Source organism: Pyrgilauda ruficollis, unplaced genomic scaffold, assembly GCF_017590135.1.
Source record: "Pyrgilauda ruficollis isolate IOZ18807 unplaced genomic scaffold, ASM1759013v1 scaffold77, whole genome shotgun sequence".
NCBI classification, from domain to species: domain Eukaryota; kingdom Metazoa; phylum Chordata; class Aves; order Passeriformes; family Passeridae; genus Pyrgilauda; species Pyrgilauda ruficollis.
Window position 1 is genome coordinate 393,450 of NW_024529599.1, and position 19,651 is coordinate 413,100.

Genomic DNA, 19,651 nt, shown 5'->3' on the forward strand with positions numbered 1-19,651 from the left:
TATTGAATTACAAATATTTCAACGTTCACAACGCGGAATTTAGAGGACCAGGAACATTCCTGGGCACAATTGCCAAGCAGAGTTTTTGGTGCAGGGCAGCCTCCTGTAGGTGCATGTTGTGCCTTAAACGTGGCACGTGGCTTCTTCTGTTCTGCCTCTCTGGAGCGAGCGAGGCGGAACAGAAGAAATCTCCTTTCCAAAAGGAAAGAAATCTCCTTTCCAAAAGGAAAGAAATCTCCCAATTGGAAAGCAGCAGTGGTGAGCTGCAGCAGCTCTGGGGAGGGTTGGGAAGGAGTCTATAGGTGCTGACCTACATTTAAGTGAGGAGAGTGAGGGGAAGCTCAGCTGGCCCTTGGGATGACACAAGGGCATTTTCCCTCCAAGCCAGGTCTGTCACCATCCTGGCGTATGAATTCACTCCCGGTGAAAGGTGCCAGACTGACATTCAAAATAAGAGGGAGGGAAAAAAAAAAGAGCCTTGTTCTTAATAATTCTTTCTCTTCTTTGTGCTGATGAAGTACAATGGGACATTTAAATCTGATTCTTATAACATTTTGCATTGCTATAGATCACGGTCTGACCTGGAGAAGACACTTTGTTCTGACTACAATGATCTGATATTTCATATTTTAGTATTTTTTTTTTTTTTTTTTGGTCTTCCCCGTCGTGTTTCTGTTGCATTCTGGCACAATATGGGCTCCCTCCAGTGGTCAAGGGGCTCCGGGCTCCTGGTGTCGCTTGCCCAGGGGCTGGCACGGGCTGGCTCCGGGGCTGGCACCACAAATGCCAACGAGAATCATGGTGGGATGTGCTTCTTTGCCCCCAAATCGCCCGGCAGCAGCAACAGCCCTGCTCTGTGAACCCCGCTCCACTCAGGTTCCAGTGGAACAAATCAAGATTCAGGCTCTGGATTTCCCTGCAGTTCCCCAAACGTTCCCTGCAGAAGCGGGAGAGGAAACAGGAGAGGAGAGAGAACCGGAGAAGATCTGCTGAAAGACCCAGACACAACAATTTTTAGCAGAAAAATGACTCATTTTTCACATTCCACTCTTCCCGTGGTATTTTGAGACCAGATCCTGACTTTCTCCTGACAGAAGCAGTTAATGTGGTTATTGTGGGGGACAAGTCAACCTCTGCCGATCCGAAATGTGACATTTCCATCTCCCCTCCCCGGCGTGCCCAGCTCCCCGGGCTTGCTGAGCCACGGGTGCATTTCAAACACCGGGATTATTTTTGGAGGGATCCCCTCCGATGGCCGGGAGCCCAGCAGGGCAGGGCTGGAGGGGTCCTGGAGGGCTGGGCCGTGTCCCTGGGTACCCGAGGGTGTAACCCAGCAGTGTGTGCTCACACCTCTCACAAACGGGGGGGTCTCGGCAGCTCGGGGTGCAGCAGGAATGTGTGTAACCCCCCTTTCCACCCCTGCAGAGCCCCAGCCCGCGGGTGTGCGAGGAGGGGGCAAGGCACCGACCCCCCATTTGCAGGGGGAGCCCCTCTGCACCCCTTTATACCCCTTTGGGGGGTTCAGCTCTCCTGCCACCCCTTCCCAGGGTTCGTAAGGGGTGAATCGCCGTTTGCCGGTGTGTGGCTGTGTGTGTGACTCCCATGTGCACGGGGGTGGCGGTGAAGCCCCTCCGTGCCTTTTGGGGGGGGGCACAGCTCTGCGCGCCCCCCAACTCTCCGCGGGGGTGTGCGACGGAGGGCTGAGCGCTCCTACGCCCACATGCACGGCTGTGTGTATCTGTGTGTGTGTGCACACACGTGAAGCCCCTTCGCACCCCTTCCGGGGGGACACAGCCCCTCTACACCTCTTTTGGGGGGACACATCTCTCTCTCCCCCACCCACGGGGGGGGGCGGGTGTGTGCGAGGGAGGGGTGAATTGCCGTGGGCACGGGGGGTGGCTCTGTGTGTGTGTGAAAGCACCGGCACCCACTCGCCGGGCTGGGGGTTGGGTGACCCCCCTGTGCCGGTTTTGGGGGGTGCAGAGCCCTCTCCCCCTCCCCCCGCGGGGCGCGGGCCGGGCGCGCGGCGGTGGCGGGAGGAGGGCGCGCGCGCCTTGGCGGGAGGAGGGGGAGCGGGGGGGGGTGGGGGGGAGCGCGGCACTTCCTGTTGGCGGCCAGCGCGGGAGGGGGCGCGCGCGGAGCCGCCCCGCGGTCTCGCGCTGCCTGGCGGGGCTCTGTCAGTCAGCGACAAAATGGCCGCGGCGGCGGCAGCGGCGGCAGCGGCTCCTCTGCTCCCCAGGGCGGCACCGGCGGCGGCGGCGCGGAGGAGCGGGGGACCGGCCCGGCAGCACTGAGCCCGGCACCGCCTGCCCTGCGAGCGGACGAGGCGAAGAGCGAGCGGGAGAGACGGCGAGCGGCGCTGCGTCCCCCCCCCTCCCCCTCAGCACCCCGGCGGACCGACCGACCCTGCCCGAGGCGCTGCTGCGGCTCCCCGGGGACACGCCGCCGCCTCGGCTGCCCCGCTCCCCGCCGGATCCCTGCGGAGGACACGGAGAGAGCCGCGGGATCGCCCCCCTCCCGCCTGCCCGCGGAGCCCGCTGCGAGCCAGGCACACAGACTGTCGGGTTTCCCCGCTCCCTCCTCCCTCCGTGAAAGACTTTGCTGGATCCTCCTCCCCGGATCCCCTCCCCGCGCTCGCTCCTTCCTGCGGGAGCGGCTGCCGGATCCTCCTCCCGCCCCGGATCGCCCGCGGGGTCCCTGCGGAGCCGCGGACCCTCCTCCCCTGGCAGAGACGCCGCTGGATCCTCCGCCCCCGGAGCTCCCGGCGGGATCCTCCTCCTGCCCGCAGCCCCATGTGAGACTCCGCATCCCCCCGTGCCTCCGCGCTGGTGGTTCACTTGTTATTATTATTTTTTTTTTCCACCCCCTCCTCCTTTTATTTTGAAGGGGGGATCCATCTTAAAACTCTTTTCTGGATCCCAGTTTCTCGTTTTTGATTTGCACTTTTTGAAAATCCCTCAGATGCTCCTCCATGTGGACTGAGAACCCATCAAGGCACACACACGAGAACTCATCCCGATCAACTCCAAATCCTGGCTTTCCGTGGGTTTTGCTGCAACACATGAAAGCAAACTTGTATTTAAGACACACTCGTGCAGAAATTTAGCTGGGGACTTGAACGTGTATTTTGTCTTGGTTTCTTGGTCTTGGTTATTTTTTGTCTTTTTCTTTTTTTTTTTATTATTTTGCTTCACTGGAAATCAAAAGCTTGTTTTGGAATTGGACCTGCTTTTGCTGCACTTCTCCTCTGGGCTGGATAACACTGAAGCTCTTTGCTTTTCTACTTGGATAGTGTTTTCCTGTTGATCTGTTGGGTTTTTTTCATCTCCTGTGTGGCAGACTTTTTTTTTTTTCCCTGAGGGGGGTAAACAAACGACGACAACAACATCAAAAAACTTAATTTTTTTGGCCGTGTGAGATTTTTTTCGTATTCATATTCGTGAAATTACGGGTACACTTACAAAAAATCTTAAAAAAAAAAAAAAAGAAGCATTAAAAATAAGAAAGGAACACGTCAGAAAGACCCCTACACGGTAGACAAAATACTCACTTGTTTCCTTACAGCAAGACTGAATCGAAAGCTGCCAAAGAGCCCCATAAAGAAAAGACTAAAAGGTAAGAAGGGGTAAGAGCCTCTCTTAATCCGGGCACGGTAGAAGTTAGCAGAGGAAGAGACCTGCGAAAGCCGATGCATTCCTCCTTTTTCACAAGTCTAAACTAGATTATTATTATTTTTAAACTGCTCGTTAGCGAAGCAAGAAACACCCCAAAACATTTCAAATTCCCTTTTATTTGTATACGATTTAAAAAAAAAATGCGAGCAACCTCCGGATTTTGTTTTAACAGTAGAATTATTCGGTGTTTTTTCTGTGTCCGGAATCGCTGTTTCTCCCCGCACAGCGAGCAGAAAGTGCCATTTGTGAGCGTGTTGTGCCATTCAGACATGACACGAAGGCGGCTTCTGCTGCAAGGCACGACCGTGTGCTCTTGCTTTAGAACTTACACGTGTGAAAATTATCGCACAGCGGCTTGGAAATGATCCCAGGGCTGGAAAATTGTGGGCATGGCCAGCAGTGCTGCCCTGTGGGCGAGCACATGAGCTCCAGCTTTGTCCTTCATGGCTGCATTCTCTTAAAAGTTCAAATATCTGGCTTTGGGTTATTTTTCCTCTTCCCCCCCCGCGTAATGAGATTGTGAGGATCCGCAGTAATTTTCTCCTGAGTATTCTCGGAGAGATCTTCGTCTAAACCTGGAATGTCCAGGGGGAGAGAGAATATTAAACAGAGTTTATTCCTTTAACTGCGACGCAGAAGGGGAGGAAAATGGGGAGGGCTCAGTTGTTAACCTGAGAAATCTTGAAACACTGGAAGTTTATTAATTGTTCGAGGCTTCTTTGTTTGTATCACAAGTTTGTGTCAAAGGTTAATCTTCTTAATATGTAATTAGTTGAAGGTTCAATTATGGGATTTATTGAACTCAATTGGGTTCTCCCCCTCTCTTTTCCCATTAAAAATAATACTGCAGGTCTTTGTGACTAGTTTATTTTCTGCTACAACTCGAGTGTATCTGCGAGAAGAGGTCTATTCAATTATTCTAACAGCCAGTTTAAATTTAGAAATAATCTTTGGGACGTCATACCCGTGTCTGTTGCATATTTTTTCCCTCTCGTTTGCATATGTATGTATCTGGCGAATTATGCTAATTTATGTACAGAAATTTGCTGTGGACATTAGGCCGGTTAAGGTAATTAAAATTCCAATAAATCCCGCTGTTAGTGGGCTGGCCGGTGGTGCAGAGCTTTAAATCAGGTGGGTGTCGGTGGTGCTGTGGACCTGAGGACAATGCCAGAGCGGAGGAGCAGGGGAACATCTGCACTGCTGCTGGATGCGCTGGGGGAGCCGGGCACGGCTTCCAAATCCTGCCCTCCTTCCCTGCCGTGGGTGGGTTTTTTGGGTTTTTTTTTTTTTTTTTTGGATTCCCCACGACCGAGAATTTAAATGGAGTTTCCGCTCGGATATTACATTTTTTAAAAAAAATAATAATTTCGAGAAGATAGTGGGAATTTACACACGGGTTCTCACTGCTTCCCCTGGTGTTTTGCAAGGAAATAGGAGGTGACTTGCAGTGGGTGCAACCTGTGCTTAGCACATCACAGAGTTTCTGGGATTCAGGAATCCCTGGGATGTCTGGCTTGCTGCTCCTGTGTGTTATTTGTGAGCTCAAGATGGTGTGCTGAGCAACAGCCCCCGGATGCGCTGGCGTCCCTGCTGTGGCTTCTGGAATTCTTTCCAGAACGTGAAAGCATCAGTGCCAGCCCTGGATACCCCAGTGAGGAAGCTGCTCCAGCCTCTGGAAGCTCGGTCTGCTCTGGGGAGCCCTGTGGTGCTTTTTGGCTGAGATTGCTGGTGGATAACCTAACCTGGCTGCTTCCGAGCCCGGGACTCGGTCTGTGACAAAAATAAAGCTGTAGTAAATCAGATTAATTTCAACTTTTTTTTTTTTTTTTTTTTTTTTTTTTTTTTTTTTTTTTTTTTTTTGGAAAATGAATGCTTAAGGGCAGCAGCAGTAGTGTAATAATGCCTTGTGTGGCTTTGTCCTTATCTTCAAAGGGGAACGGATCATTTCTGTCTGGAAGTGATCTGCCTGGCTCCCTGAGATGAGGAAGGTTCATTACAGTCCAGCCCCCGGAGAACAGGTGCTGCCCTGGGGAAAACTGCTGCAGCCAGGACTTGCTCCAGGGCAGGAGGGATGGCTGTCGGTAGAGGCTAATTTTAGGCAGTATTTTGTACTTTTGTCTGAAGGTTTTGTTCGTAGCAATGAAACAAACAAGACAGACAAACCTTTTTATTGAGAGCTCTGGATTGCAGCCGGATATATTAATGCTCCTGTTCTGTGTGTGGATTCCCATATTGACAGATTTAAGTCTGGTGTCCGTCAGACTAAGAGCTGTTGTGTTACACACGGGTGGTTTGTGTGTGCTGTACATCAGCTTTGCAGCACATGGATTATTTTGGAGCTGTCAGTGGTGCAGGACGTCAGTCCCAGTGCCTGGGAATGTCCTTGTGGGCAGCCTTGGGCTGTGCCATTTCCCCGCTGGCCACAGCAGAGTGGAGTTTGCTCTGGGGCACTGCCCTTGGGCTAAAAACCATTTGGGGATTTGGAGGTTCACCTTCAGCCATGGCAGCTTGGCTTCCTCCAAAATCTGTCTCTGATCACCTGTGAGTGGATGGGTTTGCCCATTGCAAAGCCTGCTGGACCTTGCTGGGATCAATGAAAACCCCACCTCCGCCTTAATGTCTGGTTTCTTCTCCAGGATTTGTCTTTTCCAACAAGATAACACACTCTTGTTTTGATAAGTTGAGATATTTTCACTGATGTTTGTGGGAAGTAAGGTAATTCTGTATTCTTTTTGCTTTAAAGAGGTTTTAAAGACTTTGAAAATGAGATGGAATTTCCTTAAAATGAGAAAAACATAATTGGGCATGACTACCTTTAATCTGAAGATTCTTTGTTAAAGTTCTCAAAGCTCACATGTTCCATACCTTGCCAAGTATGGACTAACAATAAAACAAGATAAAGTGAAAGGTTTTGTCAAGCGGGGGTTTATAATCTCCTTGTGTAGTCAAGCAAACTGTTGCTGAGTGGCAGTCTCATAAGAGAGCATAGCTTTAAATTATTCTAGAAGCAAAACCGCTTATTTTTCAGTTTTTCATTCACTTCATTCAGAAAGGCCAGGAATTTTATTGACAGAGTCACTGCCTGCTGTTCACTCAAAATGACCTGGACCTCTGCAGCCCCTTCAGACGCTCCACGCCATGGAGACTCCTTTTCTCTTTCATGTTACATTTATTAAAAGCCCAATGGCAGCGTTTACTTTCAGTTTTAGCTGTGAAGACTTAACCAAGAGCGGGGGATGTGGGAACGGGTAATATGTTAACTTAGCAGCTGGCCTCGCCGAGATAAACATGCGCTTTTCCAAATGCTGTCATCTGGCCCCTTTCCAAAACAAGCTGAAGGAGGAGGTCAGGGGTGGAGCCATCCCCTGCTTCAGTAAAAAGAGGCTTTCATTTGGAAAGAATTGCCAGATCGTATTGACTAAAAGAACTGCAGATTTAAAATAAAATGACCAAACCTTTTCTGAGTAAACCAAATGGTCTCTCTTGATGGCTTAAATTTAAGTGCATTGTTATGGTGCTGCTTTTCTTTAGAGGTTCAGAAGCTTCAATGCAGAGTGCATATTTCTGCTTTTAAAAAAAAAAAAATCAGTGTTTTATGTAAGACTTTGAACATGACAACTGATAAAATATGTTTAATCTTTGGTAACAGTAGAGACCTGCAACACAAAAGTGCTATTGTTTTAATTGCTTAAAATTCAGATTACAAGATAATGGTAATACCATTAGGTTTCCCCTTGGCCTAGAAGCTGCAGGTAGGAGTGTGTCGATCCCTCAGTATTAAAGATGAATGATAAGGAAACCTTTTAAATGCCTGTGACGGTGCAGTCTAGCCAATTTAGGATCAGCTGATGCCTTCTAGTGATAATGGCTTGAGGTTTTCAGCTGTATTATGAAGATATCAGCCAGGGCAAATAGTGTTTAGAAGAGAAGTATACTTTATTGAAGGAGGAGATGATCTAGAAGTGACAGTAAATTGCATTACTAAATGATCTATGTGCTCTGTGCCGTCTCTTCACTGGCAAATGCTGTTGGTAAAATGAAAGATGGTTATTCTTAATGTATGAAAGCAGAGGAATCAAAGTATTATTTGATCTCCCTTTAGGAATCTGTGCTAGTTAGGAAAATTGTGAACCAAAAGCATGCCTAAGTTGTACATCTTAAATGCCAGAAGGAGATGTACTTAGGCTTATTTTATCATTACTTAATCATGGTTAATTTCACTGTGGATTCCCAAATACAGTGACAACTATGTTTTCCAAAACTTCATTTGTGCTCCTTCTACCTTGTCACAACATATTTTAAAATGTCCCGCCCAAGATACAAATGTCTGGGTTTGATGATGAGCAAACTGCCTGTTCTGGCACAGAACACTCTCTCTGCTCTTTGAGGTCGTGTCAAAGATGGTGGAAAATGCAGCAATACTCTCAAATATGCATCTGATTCTTCTGTCTTTTTTTTTTTTTTTTTTTTGAAGAGAGTAGCATGTCTGTCTCTTCCTCCCAATAAAAAGGCTTCTGTCACTGAAGGCAGCTGTAAAATAACTGGCTGTTGTTGCACCTCAAGATTCAGGGTACCAAGCAAATCCGAGTGAGTTTTGGTCTCAACCCTGGGTGTGAATCTGCGCTGTAATTTTTCAGCACTGAGGTCCTGAACGTAGTTGTAATTCAAGTTCATAAAATATTAGAAGCCCTGACGGTCCTGAGGTCTGGTTTCTGGAGCCCTTCCCCGTGGGTTTGCAGCCAAGGATGGCTGAGAGCGAGAACAGTTATCTGTGCTGCAGCAGTGATGCTTTATGGCTGGGTGCCCAGATTGTCTGGCTTTGCACACAGCTTTATAGTTTGCCTTTGAGGGCTGTGGAGGAGGTGGAAGTCATTTGTAATAAACAGCTATCTGCAGCCTGCTTTTTCTGGGGTTTGAAATGTACAGCCATTTAAAAAATTGCAAAGCAGATGTACATTTACTTAGATTTCAGTCCGGAACTTCTGTGTTTTTGGAACTCTGTTATGAGAAATGATAACAATTGCTTATTGCTTTGTATTGAAAATACCTAATATGTATCCCTTAGATGTTTGGGATGTTTTTTGAGCTCTGTATTGCTAGACAATGAGATTTTTCAGGTGGGTTTTTTTTTTTTTTTTTTTTTTTTGAGAGAAAAATTGACTTGTCAAATCGGTTGGCATCCTTTGTGGTAATTAAGCCCCAGAGAAAAATATGTTTATATATCTCAAAATAGTTATCATGCAGCTACCAGCTATAGGCTCATTTAGGAAAAGACAACAGCCACCCCCCTTCCACCGCAAGGAAAACAACCACCCTGGGCTATGTTTAGTTGCTGCCCAGGGGTCTTTTCAGAGGGAGATCCATTCTTCCCTCTACTTTTCTCCCCCAGCTTCTTCTTCCTGAGGTCTGCATGTTTTCCCATGCTGATTTTCTGAAGGGATGGTGCTGCCTTTGTTAAGGTGTTGTCTCTTAGAGTGGCATTACCTGATTTTTTTTTAGATGTGCTGTTTTCCTTCCTATTCCTTTCTTCCCTTCCTGTGTCCTGTATGCACAGAATTTACAGTTTTCTCTCTCATCCTGCATTTCCAAAGCTTCCTGATGGGAAGTGGGAGAGTTGTTTGTTTTGGTGGAGGGGTAGGGAGTGCTTATCCATGGCTTGAACACATTCTGGGTGGTCAGTGTGTCCACAGATCGATTGTTAGTCCAGGCTGACTTCTGCCAAGTCTATTTTAAGCTCAGCCAGATATCTGTGTTGTGTCAGTTTGATTTCAGTGCTGCTCAAGCCTCCGACTCTCAGGTCTTTTAGTTCTTCAGAATTCCAAAGTGTTTTCATGGCTGATGCTCACGTCATTCATTGGTGCTGACAATGGAGATCCTTGTTTTTAAACAGTAGCTAGTTACTGGTAAACAAAAGAGCATCAGCCCAGTGCTTTAACACAAACCATTCTAGAAAAAAGGAGCAGTTCAGGGAGAATGCCAAGGAAAAAAAAATAATTCAGCTGTACAGATGCATAACGTGCCGACTGCCATTTTCCTGTGTTCCTACAAGGTCATTAATAGAGCATGGAAGGTGGTCTTGGTGGTGTTTGTAATGTTTTTATTTGAATTCAGTGTATGTTCACAGTAGCCTTGAGGGTGATCCTGCACATGAAATATGAAGCTAAAAACTTTAGTAGCACGAGTATAACCTAAGGGGGTGTGTGTGTAAATCAAGCAAATTGCTCTTTACACGAGTGTGTTACCAAAGGCAGGAGCAGGATCCCTCATTATCCCTCTGCTAACGTCATTCTGTCCATCCGCAGGTCTCAACTTTCCTCTTCCCTCAGTGTTTTTAGTTGCACTTACCAAGTGCACAAACTTACTTAACAGAGGAGAATTGCTTCCAGTGTTTGTGTTTGAATTGTTACCACATCGTCAGCTTTGAAATGGGTGCTGTGCTTGAAATTCTTTCTCTTACAAAAGATGCTCCATCTCTGCAAATCTAATCATCCTTATCTCCTTATGGTGGAATGCTCTAAGTGTCCAGTACTCATTCCTGTTTTGTGATGCAGAAGAAATTCCTTTTAGTTAAAAATAACCTGTTGGCATACTGTGTGCTGTTCACATCTTCCTGCCTGTAAAATGATTTGGTTTCTCTTTGCTGATGTAAACTATAATGAAGTATATGTTTATCTTGAATCTTGAAATAAACTAATATGGGGGATGCAACATCTTCTGACGCCTGTAAAATGATTTGGTTTCTCTTTGCTGATGTAAACTATAATGAAGTATATGTTTATCTTGAATCTTTCAAAAATAAATTAATATGGGGGATGCAACATCTTCTGATAAGGAGGGAGGAGAGCCTAGTGGTATCAAACTAAATGCTATTTAATGTTTTCTAGTATGATCATAATAAAATATATTTCTGATCCAGGTGTGGAGCTAAATTTGGTGTCTCACAGTAATAGAACTGCTGCTGTTAAGGAGTTCTCTGTATAAATAGCAGTGTTTCGGGTGACAGATTTATTCTCTGGGACTTAGTGGAGCTTGGTGAATGTATAATTTTTACTATTTCTATTCTTCTAATCAATCTCATAGAACTCAATTCCTTTCCTTGAGAAAAGAATGGTCCGAGTAAGTCTCATTACACCAATAGTGCATTAGAGATGTCAGTCTTTATACTCTGCTACCACATTTACATGTAATAATTGAATAAAGCAATGCTTGGCTTAGTGGATGGATGTTTACATAATGATTTGCCTTAAAAAAAACACCCTTTAATTTTTTCTTGTATTTGTGAGAATGAAATGTACTTCACAAATTTCCAGGTGAAATACTGCAGTGATGACAGACTCATTGCTTTTGAAGCCAACAGCCCAGACTGATAGATATAATCTTTTTTATCTGGGTGATATTGGAGCACTGATAGTCCACCTGCACTGAAACTGTGCTTCCCTCCTGTCCCATCCCCAGCCCCTCAGCATCCAGACAAGCAAGAGCTGCTCTTTCTGGAATTCTGTCTGCATCTACTGATCAGATAACATACTTGGAGACATATTGGATATATTTCTGAGAATATTTGCTCCCCTGGGCATTTCGTGCACTAAATGAAGGCATAAAATAGTTACTACTAAGATCATAATTGACCATAAATTGATTTCCAAAGTGGTATTTACTGCAACTAGTTTTCCTGTCCTGGAAGATCATTTGTGGCTGTTTCCTTTCCCCATCTCTCCCCCACCCTGTCTCTCCTCCCCCATGGAGCTGCTATTCATTTGCTAAGTTGAAAAATAGGTGATGGCCCATTCTGATGCTGGGTCTGATATTCTAATTTGTGCTTTTACTATGGAAAGTGAGGAGAGGAGCTGAGAAGTTTATTTCCATTAAGCTCAAGTTTTAAGGATTACCCTTTCAGCACTGCAGAGCTAATCTTTTAAACTCTGGTAGGTTTGTGGAAGGAAAGGTGGATGGATTATGCTGTTACCTTAATTTTGGATGATAGGATAAATCTTGAACTGAATCCAGTTTCCAGCCTAAAGATAAGTACAGAGTAATTGTTTCTTATCTTACTCAAATTATGCTGCCATCTTAATTTTCAGCACTCAGCTGAAGATGCAGTGGAACAAAAACTTAAAAGCTTCAAAAAGTATTTTCTGTAAGTTAAATGACATGATTATGGGGATCAGTGTGTTTTGATCTTTGTAGTGAAATACTAGGAGTGTATAAAGTGCACAAACCAAGCAGATTTTCTTCATTTGTGTTAAAACTTTCAGAGATTTGCAGTGCACAACTTTCAGTACAGTTTATTAGTCTATAGTGTGTTTTGTCTTCCTTGGCTCAGATCAAATTTGGTGTTAACCTCCTGCCGAGAATTCCAGGACCCCTGACATTTTATTGTGACTCTTGATTAGCTCACCAGGGTTCCTGCTAAGAATTCTTCTTTCATTCATTTGATAAATTGAATTCCCTATTCACAGTGCCTTTAAATAGAATGGTATTTGGAAAACTTGAAGACAACAGCTTGAATGTTCAATGAGCTCACTCAGCAAATTTAAAAATGCAGGAGAAGGAAATTATGGGTTTGTGTATTCTGAAATCTTCTAAAAGAATAAACATCTTACAAGAACTTAGATCTCCATCATCATATTTGCTTTAAGTGTATTTCCCTTTTGGTTTTTTAAGCCTAGGAATTCTTTTGACATCTCTTTTCCCTTTTTCATCTCATTTTGCCTTGTTGTGTCAGCAGCTGTGCATTCAGATTACCTGTCCATGTGGGAGCAGGTATGATGAGGTGACACAGCCCAGAGGGACTTCATCTTCCCAAGGCAGTGTGGGGAGAGAGCACCTCGTCCTTCCCACCCTGGGCTCTACAGCATGAGGAGCAGTGTCCTTGTTCTCTCCTGATGGTGGATCTGGGGACAGCCCTTCCCTTCGAGGCTGCTGTCCTGTGATTCCCCCACCCAGGTCTCTCCATGAGCTTCCTGGGGGCTGCAGCAGCTGGGTCCTGCATCTCACCCACTTGTGCCTCCAAGTGACACCTGCAGATCTCAGTGCTGAGGCAGCAGAGGCCCACCCCTGTCTTCCTAGAGATTGGCTTCTACAGCTTCTGCCGCACATGCAGGAAATGATTTTAATAGCACAGGACAGCCCAAGCTGCAGGGGACCTTAGGTCATCTCAGATGGGCAGATGAGTGTTCAGGTTGGGTGACACGTGTGTGTCAGGTCACTGCTGCTCCTCACTGTCCTGCTGGTGTGCTGGTGTTATTGTTGGACGTGCCTGGTACAGTTTCCCTGCCTGTGGCTAGGAATGAGGGCAGTGTGTGTGCGTTTTTCCACTCTGCCTAAGGGGAGGTGTTGCTCACCTTCTCGGGCCTGTGTAATCACACTGGAACCACTCATGAGCATGGACACCCAATGGACCTGTGTGCCTGTGGCTGCTGTAAGCTGGGGGTCTTTTGCTGAAGGTGTTAGCACCACCTTATTCCCAGAATAAGCATCAGGGCAGCACCATAAACCCTGTCTTCGGGGTAAATTCTGTTTCCTTTTTTTGATGCTGTAGGTTGTGTTGTCCGGCCCCACTTGTGTGACAGCACCAACCTGGTCTTCAGCTCTGGCAATAAATAAGTTTGCTGTGCTTTCACCTGCTGCTGACAAAGTGATTGGGCTCAGAAATAATTGAGTACTGGCACCTAACTGATGGAAGGGGAAAGGAGGATTAGGCCTGTTGGAAATCCTTACAGGCAACATGGTGCATCATTGTAGTTACACAAACTTGCTTTTCAGTTTTTTTCAGCAGAGGAGCATAAAGGCTTAGCTTTGCTTGCTGGAGGGCTCTGAGGGTTTGCTGCACAGTGCTCCCAGCTGTGGCCTGTCCCTCCTGACCCCGTTGTCCCTTCAGGATGACAGGTGGCTGACTGGCTCCACCAGCCTATGTCCCTGGGAGTGGTCAGCTCTGAGCCTGCGTGGCAAAACATCCTGTGGAGCTGCTGCTCCTGTTCCAATTTCCTGGCCTCCTACGCTGCAGTATCCCTGTGCAGCTGCCCCAGGGAGCAGTGCTCCTCTAAAGTGTTCTTGGAGTTCAGCTAAAGAGGGCCAGCATCTTGTCTGTGGGTTGCTCTGCTCCTGGGTCAGCTAAAGGGTGACACTTGGTCAGTGAGGGGGACTGGCACAGGGCTCTCATCTTCTGAAGTAATTCCAGAAACCAAAATAGCCAGCAGTATCTGGAGAGACAAACATGCTGTGCTCTTGCTGAGCTGCTGGATTCCAAAGCTGTTTTCCTTTGTGCATTATGTCCCAGGAAGATTGGGGACGAGCTGTGGAGCACATGCCAGATCAACTGCTGGTAACTATCATCAGGCCTGGGAGGGAGGGTGCTGGGAATGTAAATCTGGTTATCTGCACCCTTCACAGTGTGTAGCTTAATTTTTCCATCGCTCTGTGTTTGCTGGGGGAGGAGAGTTGTTTTTCATAGCATGTTTCTTGCTGTTTGTAGCCTGCTTTGAGTTGATGAATTTAAGGAAAGCTTTTTTTTTGGGGGGGGCGTGGGGCTTTTTTTCTTTTGATCCTTGCATAGCCTGAGTGGTGCCCATGGTGGAGTACTCAGCAGACTGAGGGAGTAAATTCTGATATAGTTCATGCCTGAAATGCATAAATTGGCTGAGGTTTGGTGTACAGTTCAAGCCCACGGCCACATTTACCTCCTGACTCCTTGAGCTGCCCCGTGCTGGAGCTTGTATGTACACTAATGTCCCTGCACTGTGGAGAGCAGCACCTCCACAGGAGAGGGGGTGAACCTGTGTGGTGACATCCCTGTGGGATTATCTACATGAATCTCTTCATTTGGATTGGAACTTCCATGACTGATCAGGTGATTGTCCCCACTTGCTGTGCTTTGATTGGCGTCATGTGTCTTGGAGTGCAGTTATCAGATTCCTTTTAAATAAAATGTCACTGGGTGATGAGTTCCAAGGGTGCAGTTAATGCTTTCCTGCTGCATGGGAGCAGGCTGGAGCCAGGCTCCACCTGAAGCAGGGATGGTGTGAGTTAAGAAATCCTCTGCAGTGACAGTTTTGCTCTGCAGATCACTCTGGTGTGCACTGCTCAGTAATGAAGGGGTAACTACACACCTGCAACATTCCTGGTTTTACTCCAGTGCTCTACTCAGTACCCATCCCTCTCAGCTAACACACCAGGAGAAACTGGAGTGTTTAACAAAACCAAAAGGAAGATAAAAAAAAAAAAAAAAACAAAAACAAAAACCAACTCCAAGCCCTGCAAACATTTACTGGGACTTGGCAGTGTTCAAATATTGGCTCTTCAAACTTCTGGTTTGTCAGTCATAGTTCATCTGCATCTTTAGTGTATAAAACTTTTCCTTCTCTGGAATTCCCCCTCTTCCAGTCATTGGTAATAACCAGCAGAAGCTAAAAAAAGACCAGGTCGGTGTGCTTTTGAAAAATATCTCAAATTGAATGATAGTAACTACCTGTTCTGCTTTATTTTTGTTCTAATCTAATCTGCTTGAGTGGTTATTTACCTTATGTGTACACAAAGGAGGGTCACAGTAAGTTAACACTGGGTGAGCTGGAAACTTCCAGTGGGAGCCCAGGTCCTGCAGCACACACCAGCTGGAATTCTCCTTTTCTCTCCTTGGGGTCCTGCCAGGATTTTATTGCTCTTCAACCAATATTCCAAAGTGACATCTTAGAGAAACACTGTGTGCTACTGCTAGAAACACAGCCTTGAGACAGAGCATGGAACATAGAAACTCTTTCTGATCCTGGAATTTCTGTTTTACACTTTGTAGGAGCAGGATTTTAATTTAATCTCTTGGACAACCTAAAATCTGCCTCTAGTTTCAGCAATTTTAATTGAATGTGTTGCTTTTCACACCATATTCTCAGCTAATGCTGTGATGTTCTTGGTTGGTTTTGAATGGCAGCTACATTCTGCTCCTGCAGAGACTCCAGATTTGGTGGAATTTCTGAGTGGCTGCAGGAATCTGGCTGCTGCCCCTGTTCAGATCAGTTTTCTGTTACACATTTCAAGATAAGTTCACCAGAAACTGGAGGTATCAAAGTCCCAGCCCACATCTGTTAGAATGGATGATATCTTGATGTTTCAGAGGAAGGAATCTCCTGTCAAGGCAAATAATTATTAATTGCAGGGTTGATTGCAGGACAGGGACATAATTGGACAGTGAGAAACCCCAAAACATGAGATCAAGAAATCATAAATTGAAGTCAAACAAAAACTCTCATTGAACTTTAATTACTCCCCATAGGAAAAAATTTTGCACCCAGACTTTCAAATTACAGGGTGTAGTTTCAAGCTGTGTGCTCACAAGTGTACATGTAACTCCTCCATAGATTTATGTTGTGCACAGTGGTGTGACTGGGGGCTTTTCCCCCACTAATTCCCTGGAAAGGAGATTGTAGGATTTCACTTTGTAAATGGGTAGAGGCCTCCAGTTCTCTGTCTAATTGTTTTTGTGTCTAGGAGTTGGTGTGGCCTTGTATCAGCGTTGCTTCATAAAAAAATAAATCTCTTTTCTTTTTATGTTTTTTCCTCTTTTCTTCTCCAAATGTATATTTATAAAGACTTTGTATACATTTTAATGTTGGGTTTTTTTAAAATGCTGCAGTGTGGAGGATTTTTCTTTACCTAATCCAAATCTTCTTTGTTGCAATTTAAATTCAGTGCTACTTACCACAGCTAAAGGAGAAAGATTTTACTCTGTGCTTCTCTACCTCTGTCTTTAACACCTTTTTGAATAACAGGGTTGCCATCTCTTCAGATTAAGTGAAGTGTTTTCCGAGGGGCTGTGCTTTTTTGATTTCCTTGGTGCTGTTTTCTGAGCTCTCTCCAGCTGACCTTTGTCTCTCTTCCTGTAGAAGTCCCAAGCTGGACACAGCACATCAGCTAAAGAACTTTTGACCATCTTGATGTTGTTGCTTTGTCTTTGGAGTGGAATCCAGTGTAGCACCTGCTTTTTTGTCTCCCCAAAACTGGTGGTCTGCCATTTGTTCCCTATGCTGCATTTATATAGGATTTTTCCTGCCAAACATGGTACCCTGTGCTTTTCTCACTAATTCTCTGCCTTTTCCCTGCATTTTGAGTTCATCACAGTGTCCTGAATATTGTCCCTCCTTAATTGTTTTCCAGCCCCATGACTTGATATATTCTGGATACTAAATAAGTGGACACATTTTTCCAGCAGCAAAACGGTTGATAAAAACTTTGCTGCTGGATGTGTGGCACACTGCAACAGAAATTCATCAGGTCCTTGCCTTGTGGGAGGCGTTTTGGGGGTTTTTATTGGAATTTTGTTGTGTACCTTAAAATTATTAAATAGTAGTTCTAAAAACTATTAAATAATAAAGCAACCATATTCTTACTAACAAAAATCTCCATGTGGATTGAAAAGTCAGTTTGGTTGCTTCTCTTTCATCTTTTCCAAAAATACCTGGAACTGTGCTGTAGGAAAAAAAAGAAATCAGGCTTTTTTTTCTCCTCCACAAATCCTTGTTAGCTCTTGTTGTTTTTCTGTTTTCCCTTTTAAGTTTTGTGAACAGTCTTTGCCATCTGCTGCTCTTCCAGAGTGCCATCCATCCACCTGCTCGTGCTTTAAGGTAACCTGCAATGACTTAGACATGGTCAAATGACAGCAGGCCCAGCTGGGGGGAACATCCCATTTCTGTCAGCTGTTCTTGCCTTTGCTGGCCTGATTTCCTCTTTGGAGTGTAGCAAAATTCCAATAAAAACCCCCAAAACTCCTCCCACAAGGCAGGGACCTGCTGAATTTCTGTTGCAGTGTGCCACGGTACTTCTCTGGGGGTTAGAACCCCATAGAGCAGACACAAAAATATTCCCTGTACCCTAAATTCCCACATCCTGGAGCTGTATTCATCAGCCCTCTGGGGAGGAAACCAGAATGCACCATTGCAGGGGTGGAGGTGGGGCTGGAGCAGCCTGGCTGTGGGTGCTTTGCTGCCCCTGGCACCAGCTTGGCTAGAGCCCCATGAAATCCCTGGGAGAAATCCCTGGAGAAATCCCTGGGAGAAATCCCTGGGAGAAATCAGTGTCGTCATCTGCGGGCTCCGCACCAGCGCCGGCCGTTGTTGGCCATCTGTTCCCCGCTGACCTCTTTAGGGAGGCTGAAACAGAAAGAAAAGTACTGTCACTTCAGCCCTCGCAGGGTCATCTGTCACTGCTCCCCCTTCCCCACCAAGAATCAAAACTAATATTTCCTCCTGCGTATTAATGGAGCACTTAAAGGTTGGTTTGTTGTTGCTTTTTGCAGGCACAGTGCTCGTATTTTTCTGGCTTTTCTCAGTTTGTCCCCGTGTGTTTGTGCTGGGTTTTTTTCATATTTCCTTCTTACTTGTTTGACCTAGTTTTGCATGCTGCTTTCTTTTTTGAGGTGATTGGAGAGCTTGTAATTAGGGACCAGCTTGACTCTTTTTGATTAATGACTGAGCCTGGATATCAAGGGAACAAAGCTGGCACTTTAACAGTCACACCAGCTCCTTCCCTTCACCCATATTTACTCTGCAAAGGTCACAGAGCTGGACCATGTAAAGATGAAGCAGGAAACAAAATTAGCAATAGGCAAATACAGAATTTTAGCTTATCTGTTCCAGCACTTGTGAAAACAAGGTTTGCAGATGCTCTGGTGACCTCTTGCTTTGTGTAGGATTCCTGCTGTACGTGTGGCTGTCTGCATTGTTGTTTAGATTCCTGGTGACTTCCAACAAACAGCACCTGCCTCTTCAAATGGGACAGTATTTCAGGTGTCCTGAAGGAATCAAAGCCTGCCTTTCCAGAGTTTGTTGTTCTTATTTTGATGTTAATTTTTCATCCCATTTCATCACCACCCTTCAAGCTCTTTTCTGCCTCCAAGATTTCAGCCACTTCTTTCTTACAGTCAGATCTTGAAGAATTTCCTAAGTAGTCATTTTCTTCCTTTCTGTTTGAAACTGTATGATACCAGATTTGGAGAACTTGTCTTTGAGAGCTCATGTCTGTGCTGTCCAAACCCTCTGTTATCTGTTATCACCTGTAACAATGCATGAATCTGTTAATTCCTTCCATAAAGTCTCCACAGCCTGCATTTGGATGACTATTTGCCAGTTCCTCACAATTCTAGTTATAAGATTTTCTTTTTTCCCCTCCCATCATCGCTGTTAGGAAAAATGCCTAGGAAAAATGTGCAGGAAAGCATGATGGCCTCTTGTATGGTGAGGGAAGTGAAAACCAGGGCAGTGCTTGAGCAGCTGTGTGCACGTTGTAGGATTTCTGTCTGTAAGAGCAACTCCCACCACTGTCAGGGGAGTTTATTCCAGCATAAAGTAGGATTTAAGGTACAAGAGGTATCTTGGAATTAAAGTGTGGTGGCTAAACCAGACAAAGGCATCTGTAGGCAAAGATTAGGAATGCTGTGCTGAAAAGGCAGTTTTCCTATGTTGTTAAATAAACCTTCAGTATCTTGCTTATACAACAAAATTAATAGGTTGTTGAGGTTAGGAGCAGTGTGACATAGAATGAGAAGAGAGACAATTCTGTGTTTAGCCCTCAATTACTGCAGGAACTTCTGAGCTCTAAAACAATGTATGGGCAATGATACAAATAGTCTCTACCTGGAGGTTGTTGAAGAACACTGTTCCCAAAAGGAATATTGCAGAATGCATCCAGAATGTCCCCTCAGTGCTGATCCACAATACCAGCTGTGCCTTAAGCTGTGGGAGCAATCCAGCTAGAAAACTCAAGTTCTTACGTAGCTTAATAAATAAATCAACCTAGATTTGTTAATTTTTTAAAGGGATTAATAAACCTTTCAGCAGAGCCACAGTGCTGGAGTTGTTGTGGCCGTGACCTGAGCTCCTCTTGCTTTCCTGTTCTGAGGGCTCTCAAGCACATGCACTTTAAAGATAACCTTGGGTTAGGCTTGGATTTCATAAGCGATTTGCAATCTGTGAAAACACCACTTCATT

At 45.5% G+C, this 19,651-nt stretch overlaps 1 protein-coding gene across 9 annotated transcripts in view; it reads left to right on the forward strand.

The window, feature by feature from the left end:
- The first annotated feature begins 3,479 nt into the window (after positions 1–3,479).
- TNRC6C (trinucleotide repeat containing adaptor 6C) overlaps positions 3,480–19,651 on the forward strand; it is a 98,094-nt gene continuing 81,922 nt past the window's right edge. For all 9 annotated transcript variants that reach the window (XM_041486460.1, XM_041486465.1, XM_041486462.1 and 6 more), the window contains exon 1: positions 3,480–3,615. The gene's annotated coding sequence lies outside the window, so the exon portion shown is untranslated. The remainder of the gene's footprint in view (positions 3,616–19,651) is intronic.